The sequence below is a fragment of the Hyla sarda genome, chromosome 10, assembly GCF_029499605.1.
Source record: "Hyla sarda isolate aHylSar1 chromosome 10, aHylSar1.hap1, whole genome shotgun sequence".
In the NCBI taxonomy this organism is placed as follows: domain Eukaryota; kingdom Metazoa; phylum Chordata; class Amphibia; order Anura; family Hylidae; genus Hyla; species Hyla sarda.
Genome location: NC_079198.1, coordinates 135,655,420 through 135,668,857, shown reverse-complemented (window position 1 = coordinate 135,668,857; position 13,438 = coordinate 135,655,420). Strand labels below are relative to the sequence as shown.

Here is a 13,438-nt window from a genome sequence, read left to right as displayed (position 1 = left end):
TCAACGGCCGGAACCCGCAGCTAATACCACACATCGCCGATCGCGGCGATGTGCGGTATTAACCCTTTAGAAGCGGCGGTCAAAGCTGACCGCCGCTTCTAAAGTGAAACTGAAAGTGACCCGGCTGCTCAGTCGGGCTGTTCGGGACCGCCGCGGTGAAATCGCGGCGTCCCGAACAGCTGATCGGACACCGGGAGGGCCCTTACCTGCCTCCTCGGTGTCCGATCCTCGGTGTCCAGACAGGAGCAGTCAAGCGCCAATAATGCTGATCACAGGCGTGTTAATACACGCCAGTGATCAGCATAGGAGATCAGTGTGTTCAGTGTTATAGGTCCCTATGGGATAACAATGATCAGTATAAGAGATCAGTGTGTTCAGTGTTATAGGTCCCTATGGGACCTATAACACTGCAAAAAAAATGTAAAAAAAAAGTGTTAATAAAGGTCATTTAACCCCTTCCCTAATAAAAGTTTGAATCCCCCCCCTTTTCCCATAAAAAAAATAAAACAGTGTAAAAAAAATAAAATAAATAAACATATGTGGTATCGCCGCGTGCGTAAATGTCCGAACTATAAAAATATATCATTAATTAAACTGCACGGTCAATGGCGTATGCGCAAAAAAATTCCAAAGTCCAAAAAAGCGTATTATGGTCACTTTTTATACCATTAAAAAAATGAATAAAAAGTGATCAAAAAGTCCGATCAAAACAAAAATCATACCGATAAAAACTTCAGATCACGGCGCAAAAAATGAGTCCTCATACCACCCTGAACATGGAAAAATAAAAAAGTTATAGGGGTCAGAAGATGACAATTTTAAACGTATAAATTTTCCTGAATGTAGTTATGATTTTTTCCAGAAGTACGACAAAATCAAACCTATATAAGTAGGGTATTATTTTAACCGTATGGACCTACAGAATAATGATAAGGTGTAATTTTTACCGAAATATGCACTGCGTAGAAACGGAAGCCCCCAAAAGTTACAAAATGGCGTTTTTTTTTCCGATTTTGTCGCACAAAATTTTTTTTTTGTTTCGCCGTGCATTTTTGGGTAAAATGACTAATGTCACTGCAAAGTAGAATTGGCGACGCAAAAAATAAGCCATAATATGGATTTTTAGGTGGAAAATTGAAAGGGTTATGATTTTTAAAAGGTAAGGAGGAAAAAACGAAAGTGCAAAAACGGAAAAACCCGAGTCCTTAAGGGGTTAATTATCACTATATTTTTATAGTTCGGACATTTATGCACGCGGCGATACCACATATGTTTAATTCTATTTACACTGTTTTATTTTTTTTTATGGGAAAAGGGGGGTGATTCAAACTTTTATTAGGGAAGGAGTTAAATGACCTTTATTAACACTTTTTTTTAAACTTTTTTTTCCAGTGTTATAGGTCCCATAGGGACCTATAACACTGCACACACTGATCTCTTATACTGATCATTGTTATCCCATAGGGACCTATAACACTGCACACACTGATCTCTTATACTGATCATTGTTATCCCATAGGGACCTATAACACTGCACACACTGATCTCTTATACTGATCATTATTATCCCATAGGGACCTATAACACTGCACACACTGATCTCTTATACTGATCATTATTATCCCATAGGGACCTATAACACTGCACACACTAATCTCTTATACTGATCATTGTTATCCCATAGGGACCTATAACACTGCACACACTGATCTTTGTTATCCCATAGGGACCTATAACACTGCACACACTGATCTCTTATACTGATCATTGTTATCCCATAGGGACCTATAACACTGCACACACTGATCTCTCATGCTGATCACTGGCGTGTATTAACACGCCTGCGATCAGTGTTATCGGCGCTTGAATGCTCCTGCCTGGATCTCAGGCACGGAGCAGTCATTTGTCGATCGGACACCAAGGAGGCAGGTAAGGGCCCTTCCGGTGTCCTGTAAGCTGTTTGGGTCCCGAACAGCCCGACTGAGCAGCTGGGTTACTTTCACTTCAAACGTGACGGTCAGCTTTGATCGCCGCGTCTGAAGGGTTAATACAGGGCATCACCGCGATCGCTGATGTCCTCTATTAGCCGCGGGTCCCGGGCGTTGATAGCCGCTGGGACCGACCCGATAGGACGTGGGAACACCGCGGCATATCGCGGGAGCCGGCTGAGGACGTAAATATACGTCCTTCATCGTTAAGGGGTTAAAAAAAAAAAAGTAGAATGAGCGTTAGGGTCCCGTCTGAAGTGAGGCCACCTCCGATTGTTGGATGTGGGACACGTTTGGATCAAAATATTTGCTTAGAGCCTTTTTTGTCTTCCCTCATGATGCAGATACCGGCCCTCATTTTCTTAGAAAATCGGGTTGTAAGTCTATGTTGCTTTTTCCCCTAATATTTATTATTATGTCGCATCCTGTTTGTCGCACGTGGGTTTTGTTGGTTTTGGTTTCCAACTCCTCTGAGTTGTCGGGAAAAAATCCACAACAATTCAACAAATTTGGGTTGGAAACCTTTCTAAATACGTGGGAAAGCTCAGAAATGTCGGGTTACGCCCCTTTTTCGGGTTTGGGAGAAACCACATCGGGTCCGTCGGGAAAAAAATGTCGCATCGTGTCGCAGACTGGTGGACGATGTCTGCGACATGACACCCGACAAAACAAGTCGGGTTTAGAATAGTAAATGAGGGCCATTGTGTGAGATCAAAAACATTATTGTCAGAAGTGGGATTCGAACCCACGCCTCCAGAGGAGACTGCGACCTGAACGCAGCGCCTTAGACCGCTCGGCCATCCTGACATCTGACTGCACTGTTCATTAACTATTTACAAACCGGTAGGTTGTAACGGCAAACCCTTTTCAGCTCAGACATACATGTTTTTCTTTCTTTATTTTTTTATCCATGGCAAAGATATGGTTACAGTAGGTAATTTTTATAATTAATTTATTATTTAAGGTCAAAAGAAGCAAAATAATTTTTCAATGTCCCTGTCGTCCTTCCTTAGGCCAAATGACCAAAAGCTTCTACCCTCCATAGCTAAAACAATAGACCAGTGTTTCCCAACCAATGTGCCTCCAGCTGTTGCAAAACTACAACTCCCTGCACGCCCGGACAGCCGTTGGCTGTCCGGGCATGCTGGGAGTTGTAGTTTTGCAACAGCAGGAGGCACACCGGTTGGTGTCTTTCCTTTAGAGACTGTGTACTGTCCCTTTAAATAAAAACGTACAGCCGAAATAGCTCAGTTGGGAGAGCGTTAGACTGAAGATCTAAAGGTCCCTGGTTCGATCCCGGGTTTCGGCAGATTGTGTTTTCTTTACCCTTTAAACATCTAAAATGAAATGTAAAAAGTCCAAACAGGTCTAAAAATCTGCAGACGATGAAAGGTTAACTCCTTCAGGGCAGGAGCAGTTTTTTTGGACTTTGCCTCTTCGTCTTAACTTTTTAAATTTTGTTCGTAGCTACAGTATATGAGGCTATATGTGTTTTTATTTTATTTATTATCATTATTAATTCATTGCTTTTCTTTTGTAAAAAAAAAATGTGTTATATTTAACATATTTTCTTTATTATGAAGTTTTTCTTGCATTGAGCAGAAATGTATGTGGGGAACTAAAAAATCACAACTTTACACATAAGAATACGGAGTCGTCCGACTATTTGTGCTGTGGCTGTAACTGTCGGCTATATTAGGATATTGGAGCGGCCCTCGAATGGAACACGGGTACAATGGACTGGTCAGTGCTGTCTTCTATGGTTCTACTTCCTTATAATACAGATACAAGTATATACCACATGATACAAGTATATTCCTCGTGATACAGATACAAGTATATTCCTCCTGATACAGATACAAGTATATTCCTCATGATACAGATACAAGTATATTCCTCATGATACAGCTACAAGTATATACCACATGATACAAGTATATTCCTCCTGATACAGATACAAGTATATTCCTTATAATACAGATACAAGTATATTCCACGTGATACAGATACAAGTATATTCCTCGTGATACAGATACAAGTATATTCCTCGTGATACAGATACAAGTATATTCCTCCTGATACAAATACAAGTATATTACACATGATACAGATACAAGTATATTCCTCATGATACAGATACAAGTATATTCCCCATGATACAGATACAAGTATATTCCTCATGATACAGATACAAGTATATTCCTCCTGATACAGATACAAGTATATTCTCCATGATACAGATACAAGTATATTCTCCATGATACAGATACAAGTATATTCCCCATGATACAGATACAAGTATATTCCACATGATACAGATACAAGTATATTCCCCATGATACAGATACAAGTATATTCCTCATGATACAGATACAAGTATATTCCCCATGATACAGATACAAGTATATTCCACATGATACAGATACAAGTATATTCCCCATGATACAGATACAAGTATATTCCCCATGATACAGATACAAGTATATTCCCCATGATACAGATACAAGTATATTCCCCATGATACAGATACAAGTATATTCCCCATGATACAGATACAAGTATATTCCACATGATACAGATACAAGTATATTCCTCATGATACAGATACAAGTATATTCCTCATGATACAGATACAAGTATATTCCTCATGATACAGATACAAGTATATTCCTCCTGATACAGATACAAGTATATTCCACATGATACAGATACAAGTATATTCCTCATGATACAGATACAAGTATATTCCACATGATACAGATACAAGTATATTCCTCCTGATACAGATACAAGTATATTCCTCATGACATGATACAAGTATATTCCTCATGATACAGATACAAGTATATTCCTCATGATACAGATACAAGTATATTCCACATGATACAGATACAAGTATATTCCTCCTGATACAGATACAAGTATATTCCCCCTGATACAGATACAAGTATATTCCTCCTGATACAGATACAAGTATATTCCCCATGATACAGATACAAGTATATTCCTCCTGATACAGATACAAGTATATTCCACATGATACAGATACAAGTATATTCCTCATGATACAGATACAAGTATATTCCTCATGATACAGATACAAGTATATTCCACATGATACAGATACAAGTATATTCCACATGATACAGATACAAGTATATTCCACATGATACAGATACAAGTATATTCCCCATGATACAGATACAAGTATATTCCCCATGATACAGATACAAGTATATTCCCCATGATACAAATACAAGTATATTCCCCATGATACAGATACAAGTATATTCCCCCTGATACAAAGACAATTATATTCCCCCTGATACAGATACAAGTATATTCCTCCTGATACAGATACAAGTATATTCCCCCTGATACAGATACAAGTATATTCCACATGATACAGATACAAGTATATTCCCCCTGATACAGATACAATTATATTCCTCCTGATACAGATACAAGTATATTCCTCATGATACAGATACAAATATATTCCTCCTGATACAGACACAAGTATATTCCACATGATACAGATACAAGTACATTCCCCATGATACAGATACAAGTATATTCCCCATGATATAGATACAAGTATATTCCTCATGATACAGATACAAGTATATTCCTCATGATACAGATACAAGTATATTCCTCATGATACATATACAAGTATATTCCCCATGATACAGATACAAGTATATTCCTCATGATACAGATACAAGTATATTCCTCATGATACAGATACAAGTATATTCCTCATGATACAGATACAAGTATATTCCACATGATACAGATACAAGTACATTCCACATGATACAGATACAAGTATATTCCCCATGATACAAGTATATTCCACATGATACAGATACAAGTATATTCCTCATGATACAGATACAAATATATTCCTCATGATACAGATACAAGTATATTCCCTATGATACAGATACAAGTATATTCCTCATGATACAGATACAAGTTTCCTCATCGTCCCTCTGGCAGCACAGAAGGGATATTCTTAGTTCGCCATCCCAAATCAGGACCATCCCCTAGAATAAAACTCATTAACATAATTACTGGGCTGGGCCAGAGGCCCTATATAGGTACCCAGGACATACTGCACCTTGTGTTTTTTTTAGTCCTCCTTCCAGATGTGGATCATCCCTACTTCCAAGAGGATTTCTTAGCCTTGCGGGGTCTCGGCTACTACTATACCAGTGCGGGGTCCCTGGTTATTTCGGATACCAGTGCGGTGTCCTGGTAAAGAGTTAAGGCCGGTGCGGGGTCTCTGGCCTGGTCACCACCAGTGCGGTAGTCCTGGTAAGTGACTTTTTTTAGTAGGGTCATTGCGGGGCTCTGACCTGCTATACAGTACAGTAAGCCTGAGTGGAGTCACTGCGGGGCTGTGGCTTCGGTGTAGCAGTCCTGCTACCGCTGGAGTCAATGCGGGGCATCAGACTCACGGTATCAGCAGATGTGTATTTAGTTACATTTGGGCCGGTATTATGCGGCCGTCTATGGCTATTCCTGTACTGTAGGATTCTAAATTTTTCAGTGTGGTTCACCTGTTAGGTCCTTCTGCTGTCCGGATACGGCTCGGTCCGCTGTTCTGGCTTATTCAGCTCTTCTGCTAGTGTCCTGCGTGCAGGATGCGCGCGCGCTTCCTGTACAGGGCAGTGGTACGGGGCGCGCGGCTCCAGCTGTTTTCCTTGTACTGCTGGAAGGCGCGCGCTTGTGACGTCAGCAGGGTGGTCCAGCACTGCGGGGGGCCGGCGCCAAGCCCTTATCAGGCCGGTTCCTGTGCTGCCTCAGTCTCTTTGAGCTGGGCAGCCGGGTTCAGGTTCTGATAAGGTAGGTGAAGGGCTCAGTTGCTCTTGTTACAGTTGTACACTTGTAATAAAAATACTCAGTTGCGCCTTTATATGCTCTTTTCCCAGATGTCGTCTGAGAGGAGTGCTACATCTGGGAAAAGAATCTCAAAGTCCAAGCATAGGTGCTGCATGGCCTGTGAACAACCGTTACCCGACGATTGTCCGTATGAGGATTGTGATCGCTGTGCTTCAAAGAAAAAGGCTGCGTCAGTAGTTAAGAAATGTATTAGCTGCCTGCAGAATCTGCAGGATGGATGGCCGTCAAACCTATGTGAGGTGTGTGCGCCCCCAGAGGAATCGCCAACCTTGGCTTCTGAGGCAAAATCTTTTTTCTCTTGGTTCCGTAAAAAATATGCGGACGACAGCGGGGCTGTGCAGCTTGGGTCTAAAAAAGCGAAGCGGCCTAGAAAGGAGTCTTCTTCCTCTGAGTCCTCATCAGTGTCTCTTAGACCGAAACGTGTCGGGCATAAGAGAAAGAGGAGCAAGAGGTACACAAAAAAATTATTGTCATCCTCCTCGGTTGAGTCAGCTTCTTCTATGGCAGGACCGTCTAATAAAAAGAAAAAGAAGAGTTATAAGAAGAAGTATTCTTCTTCATCTTCATCGGAGTCAGAATCTTCGGAATCCTCCTCAGATACTGAGTTTATTACTGAAGATTTCTTCCTGTTTAAGAAAGAGAATGCGGAAGGTCTAATTAAGAAGGTGAAAGGCTGTGTGGAGTCTGGAAGACATGAGAAGTCCAGCCAGGATAAGGAAGCATTATTTTACTTCCCAAAAAAGAGGGCGGCTGTGCTCCCTGGGCATCAAGTGCTTGATAGCATTATGCAGAGAGAATGGAAGAAGCCGGACAAACGGCTAGACCTCGGGTCAAGATTCAAGGCGATGTACAGACTGGATCCGGCGATCTCAGAAGAATGGGATCAGCCAGCAGCAGTGGATCCGGCCATTGCCAGGGTTTCAAAGGATTCTTTTTTCCCGGCAGAGGAATCCATCCTATTAAAAGACCCGATGGATAGAAAGGCGGACATGTTCCTTAAGAGGTCTCACATTAACCTAGCCTCACTTAGTAAGGCCGCATTATCTTCAGTGCCGGTGTCCAGGGCATTGAGGTTGTGGCTGAGTCAGCTTTCTCAGGATATACAGTCCGGAGTGTCCAGACAGGAGTTGATGCATCAGCTTGCATCAATGAAGTCTGCTGCGGAATATCTTTGCGATTTTTCCTTAGATGCCTTGAAGATCACAGCTAGAAATATGGCCATCGCTAATTCCACTCGCAGGGCAATTTGGTTAAAACCTTGGTCGGGAGATAATTCATCTAAGTCTCATTTTTGTGCCTTACCATTTCAGCCGGGCAAGCTTATCGGGAAACGTCTTGACAAGGTCCTGAAACAGAAGAACAGGGATAAGCAACTTGCTTTACCACAGTCCTTTCGGAAGCCTTTCCGTAAATTTCAGGGCCAACGCTCAAGAACTGGTTTTCGAAAAAAACAGTTCTATAAGGGAAAGAAGTTCCAGCCAAAGTACCAGGACAGGAACAGGAAGAGACAGACAGGAGCCGCTAACGTCAAACCGGAGTTCTGACGCCAGAACCTTGGGTCTGGTGGGAGCAAGATTGCTGCAGTTCTCCAGGGAATGGGAGACTGTGACATCAGATCCATGGGTTCTTCGGATTGTTCGTATGGGCTACGCCCTAGAATTATTGCACATGCCAAGAGACAGAGTTCTAATAAACAAGGAACAGGATCAGAGAGTCCTCTCTCTCCTTTCAGAGTTCCAGCAGAAGGGTGCACTGGAGCCTGTTCCCCCCGAAGAAGAATTCCTTGGGGTATACTCCCGCGTATTCCCAGTACCAAAGCCGGGTGGCAGATGGCGTCTAATTATAGATCTTCGATATCTCAACAAGCATCTCCAGAAATCAAAATTCAAAATGGACAATATCAGGTCCCTCTACAGTATTGTCCAGAAGGGGGATGTAATGGTTTGTCTCGACCTGAGGGACGCATATCTCCATGTCCCAATCAAAGTAGAGCACAGAAAATTTCTCAGAGTGGCTGTACAGTCGAAACAACGGATTCTCCATTACCAATTCCGAGCACTGCCCTTTGGATTAACAGCTGCACCAAGGGTATTCACAAAACTGGTGGTAGTGCTAGTTGCTTTTCTCCGACTGCAAAAGATTCGCATTGTGCCATATCTAGACGATTGGCTGATCATAGCCAGCAGCCCAGAGGTCTTGAAGGAACATCTGCGGATCTGTTTGAAGCTATTACAGGATGTGGGGTTCCTTGTGAACTTTCAAAAGTCCAGACTAATACCTTCGTCTCGCACTCAGTTTTTAGGTCTAATTGTGGACTTAATACAGATGAAAATCTACTTGCCGGGGGAAAAGATTTCCCACATAAGAAATGCGGTTTTGGGATTATATCACAAGCCAAGAGTGTCCGTGAAAAGGGCTATGAGTATTCTAGGGTTGTTGACAGCAACCATCGAGGCAGTGCCTTGGGCAAAGGCGCACTTCAGAGAGTTACAGAGCGAAATTCTCAGTATGTGGAACAAGGATTGGACGTCTCTAGCATCCTGCATTACGGTGTCTGCCAAGGTGCGTCTAAGTCTTCTATGGTGGACGGTCAGAGAAAACCTGTGCCGGGGAAAAAGTTTCATAATCATGCAGCAAATATCGATCACCACAGATGCCTCTGCCATCGGGTGGGGTGCCCATTTAGGGGAGAGGTGGATCCAAGGATTGTGGTCAAGAGAAGTAACGTCAAGATCCTCAAATTTTCGAGAGTTACTGGCCATAGATTTGGCCCTGCGCCACTTCGAGTGTTATGTCAAAGGAAGATCGGTGTTGGTAAGGACGGACAATGCAACAGCAGCTTTTTATGTGAACAAGCAGGGAGGCACACGGTGTCTTCCCCTGCAGAAGCTTTGCGCCAGGATCATGGTCTGGGCGGAGAAAAGTATAACAGATTTGAAAGCGGTTCACATCAAAGGAGTCCTGAATCAGCAGGCAGACCTGTTGAGTCGGGAAGCTCTCTTACCAACAGAATGGTCCCTAAATCCAGTTTATTTCAAAAACCTTGTGGAGAAATGGGGTTACCCGGAACTGGACCTAATGGCGACGAGGGACAATCGTCAGTTAAAGAGGTTTGGCTCTCTAAGGACATGGGATCGTCCGGAAGTCCTGGATGCATTTTCCATTCAGTGGAACAAGAGGTTCCTCTACATTTTTCCACCACTACCAGTGCTGCCGAGGGTCCTCAGCAAGATTTTGATAGAGCGTCCTACAGTGATCCTTGTGACACCCTTTTGGCCCCGCAGAGCGTGGTTTCCAGTAGTTCTGCAACTGGCGGACGGGGACTTCTTCAGGTTCCCAGAAGTTCAAGATCTGCTTCTACAGAAAGGATTCCAGCATCCGCATCCGGAGAAGTTGCATCTTGTGGCTTGGTTCCTGAAAGGGAAAGATTGATGCAGCAAGGCTTCTCAGAACAAGTAGTGGAGACCCTTATGGCTTCCAGAAGGTCATCTACTAACTTCGTGTACTCCAGATTATGGAAGAAATTCCAGAATTGGCTCAGTCAGTCTAGCGGTCACATCTCGGTTAGAACCATTCTGCAGTTCCTGCAAGAAGGGTTTGAGAAGGGGCTGAAGCCTAACACACTTAAGGTACACATGACAGCAATCAACGCTATGACAGATGGAAAATTTGCTGGAGAACCACTCATCACCAGGTTTTTTAAGGCTCTAGGCAAATTAAGACCCTCCGTACGTACGCCAGTGGCACCCTGGGACCTAGGCTTAGTATTAAATGCTTTAACCAGAACTCCATTTGAGCCCATTGAGGATGTCGACCTTAAGTGGCTGTCGATGAAGTTGTTATTTCTCATCGCTGTAACGTCAGCTAAGAGAGTCGGAGAACTCCAAGCTCTCTCTTCTAGAGAGCCTTACCTCAGGATTCTACCAGAAGGGGTAAAGTTGAGAACATTGCCTTTGTTCCGGCCAAAGGTGGCCACAGCTGCTAACATCAATAGGGAAGTATTTCTGCCTGTCTTCCATCCGGATCCTGGTTCTGAGGAGCAGCAGAGGTTGCATTGTTTGGATGTAAAAAGAGCATTATCCTGTTATCTGCAGAGAGTACAGGAGTTTAGAAGGGAAGAGAATCTGTTTGTCTTGCCTGCAGGAGTCAACAAGGGAAAAAAGGCCTCGAAGGATACACTAGCCAGATGGATCCGGACAACAATTTTGGAGGCATATGCTGGTGAGGGAAAAGATCCCCCAGCACCATTAAGGGCGCATTCAACGCGATCCACTTCCACCTCATGGGCCGAGAGAGAAGAAGTACCATTAATGGACATTTGTAATGCAGCGTCCTGGTCTTCAGCCTCGACCTTCGCAAGACATTACAGGCTGGATTGTCAGAACCCGAGCCCAGCCTTCAGCATCGGGGTATTGTCCGCGGCATGTAAAGAATAATCCCCCCCTTTGGTTTCTATGTTAGATCCCTTCTGTGCTGCCAGAGGGACGATGAGGAAAGTGGGTATTTTACTTACCGTAATTCTACTTTCCTCGAGTCCCGAAGGCAGCACAATACCCACCCAATAAATAAGTTTGTTTTGCAGTCTATCGGTCTATTTTATTACACAAGGTGCAGTATGTCCTGGGTACCTATATAGGGCCTCTGGCCCAGCCCAGTAATTATGTTAATGAGTTTTATTCTAGGGGATGGTCCTGATTTGGGATGGCGAACTAAGAATATCCCTTCTGTGCTGCCTTCGGGACTCGAGGAAAGTAGAATTACGGTAAGTAAAATACCCACTATATTCCCTATGATACAGATACAAGTATATTCCCCATGATACAGATACAAGTATATTCCCCATGATACAGATACAAGTATATTCCCCATGATACAGACACAAGTATATTCCACATGATACAGATACAAGTATATTCCACATGATACAGATACAAGTATATTCCACATGATACAGATACAAGTATATTCCTCATGATACAGATACAAGTATATTCCACATGATACAGATATAAGTATATTCCCCATGATACAGATACAAGTATATTCCTCATGATACAGATACAAGTATATTCCACATGATACAGATACAAGTATATTCCCCATGATACAGATACAAGTATATTCCTCATGATACAGATACAAGTATATTCCCCATGATACAGATACAAGTATACATACAGTACAGTCACACTCCTGTATACACACAATACAGTAACACATCCCTGTATACACACAGTACAGTCACACACACACCCCTGTATACACATAGTACAGTCACACACACCCCTGTATACACACAGTGCAGTCACATATCCCTGTATACACACAGTGCAGTCACATATCCCTGTATACACACAGTGCAGTCACATATCCCTGTATATACACAGTGCAGTCACATATCCCTGTATATACACAGTGCAGTCACCCCTCCCCTGTATATATACACAGTACAGTCACATATCCCTGTATATACACAGTGCAGTCACCCCTCCCCCTGTATATACACAGTGCAGTCACATATCCCTGTATATACACAGTGCAGTCACCCCTCCCCCTGTATACACACAGTAAAGTCACATATCCCTGTATATACACGGTGCAGTCACCCCCCCATATATACACAGTACAGTCACATATCCCTGTATATACACAGTGCAGTCACCCCCCTGTATATACACAGTGCAGTCACCCCACCATACATACACAGTGCAGTCACCCCCCTGTATATACACAGTGCAGTCACCCCCCTGTATATACACAGTGCAGTCACCCCCCTGTATATACACAGTGCAGTCACATATCCCTGTATATATATATATATATATATATATATACACACAGTGCAGTCACCCCTCCCCCTGTATACACACAGTACAGTCACATATCCCTGTATATACACAGTACAGTCACATATCCCTGTATATACACACAGTACAGTCACATATCCCTGTATATACACAGTGCAGTCACCCCTCCCCCTGTATATACACAGTACAGTCACATATCCCTGTATATACACAGTGCAGTCACATATCCCTGTGTATACACAGTGCAGTCACCCCTCCCCTGTATATATACACAGTACAGTCACATATCCCTGTATATACACAGTGCAGTCACATATCCCTGTATATACACAGTGCAGTCACATATCCCTGTATATACACAGTGCAGTCACCCCTCCCCCTGTATATACACAGTACAGTCACATACCCCTGTATATACACAGTGCAGTCACCCCTCCCCCTGTATATACACAGTACAGTCACATATCCCTGTATATACACAGTGCAGTCACATATCCCTGTATATATACACAGTACAGTCACATATCCCTGTATATACACAGTACAGTCACCCCTCCCCTGTATATATACAGTGCAGTCACCCCTCCCCCTGTATATACACAGTACAGTCACATATCCCTGTATATATACACAGTACAGTCACATATCCCTGTATATACACAGTACAGTCACATATCCCTGTATATACACAGTGCAGTCACATATCCCTGTATATACACAGTGCAGTCACCC

General features: G+C 43.0%; 2 non-coding genes across 2 annotated transcripts; one reads left to right on the top strand and one right to left on the bottom strand.

Annotated features, from left to right (window-relative positions):
- Positions 1-2,712: 2,712 nt before the first annotated feature.
- Positions 2,713-2,795, bottom strand: TRNAL-CAG (transfer RNA leucine (anticodon CAG)). Its single transcript has one exon. It is a non-coding gene; the product is annotated as a tRNA-Leu (tRNA).
- A 429-nt stretch (positions 2,796-3,224) lies between these two features.
- TRNAF-GAA (transfer RNA phenylalanine (anticodon GAA)) lies at positions 3,225-3,297 on the top strand. Its single transcript has one exon. It is a non-coding gene; the product is annotated as a tRNA-Phe (tRNA).
- The last annotated feature ends 10,141 nt before the right edge of the window (positions 3,298-13,438 follow it).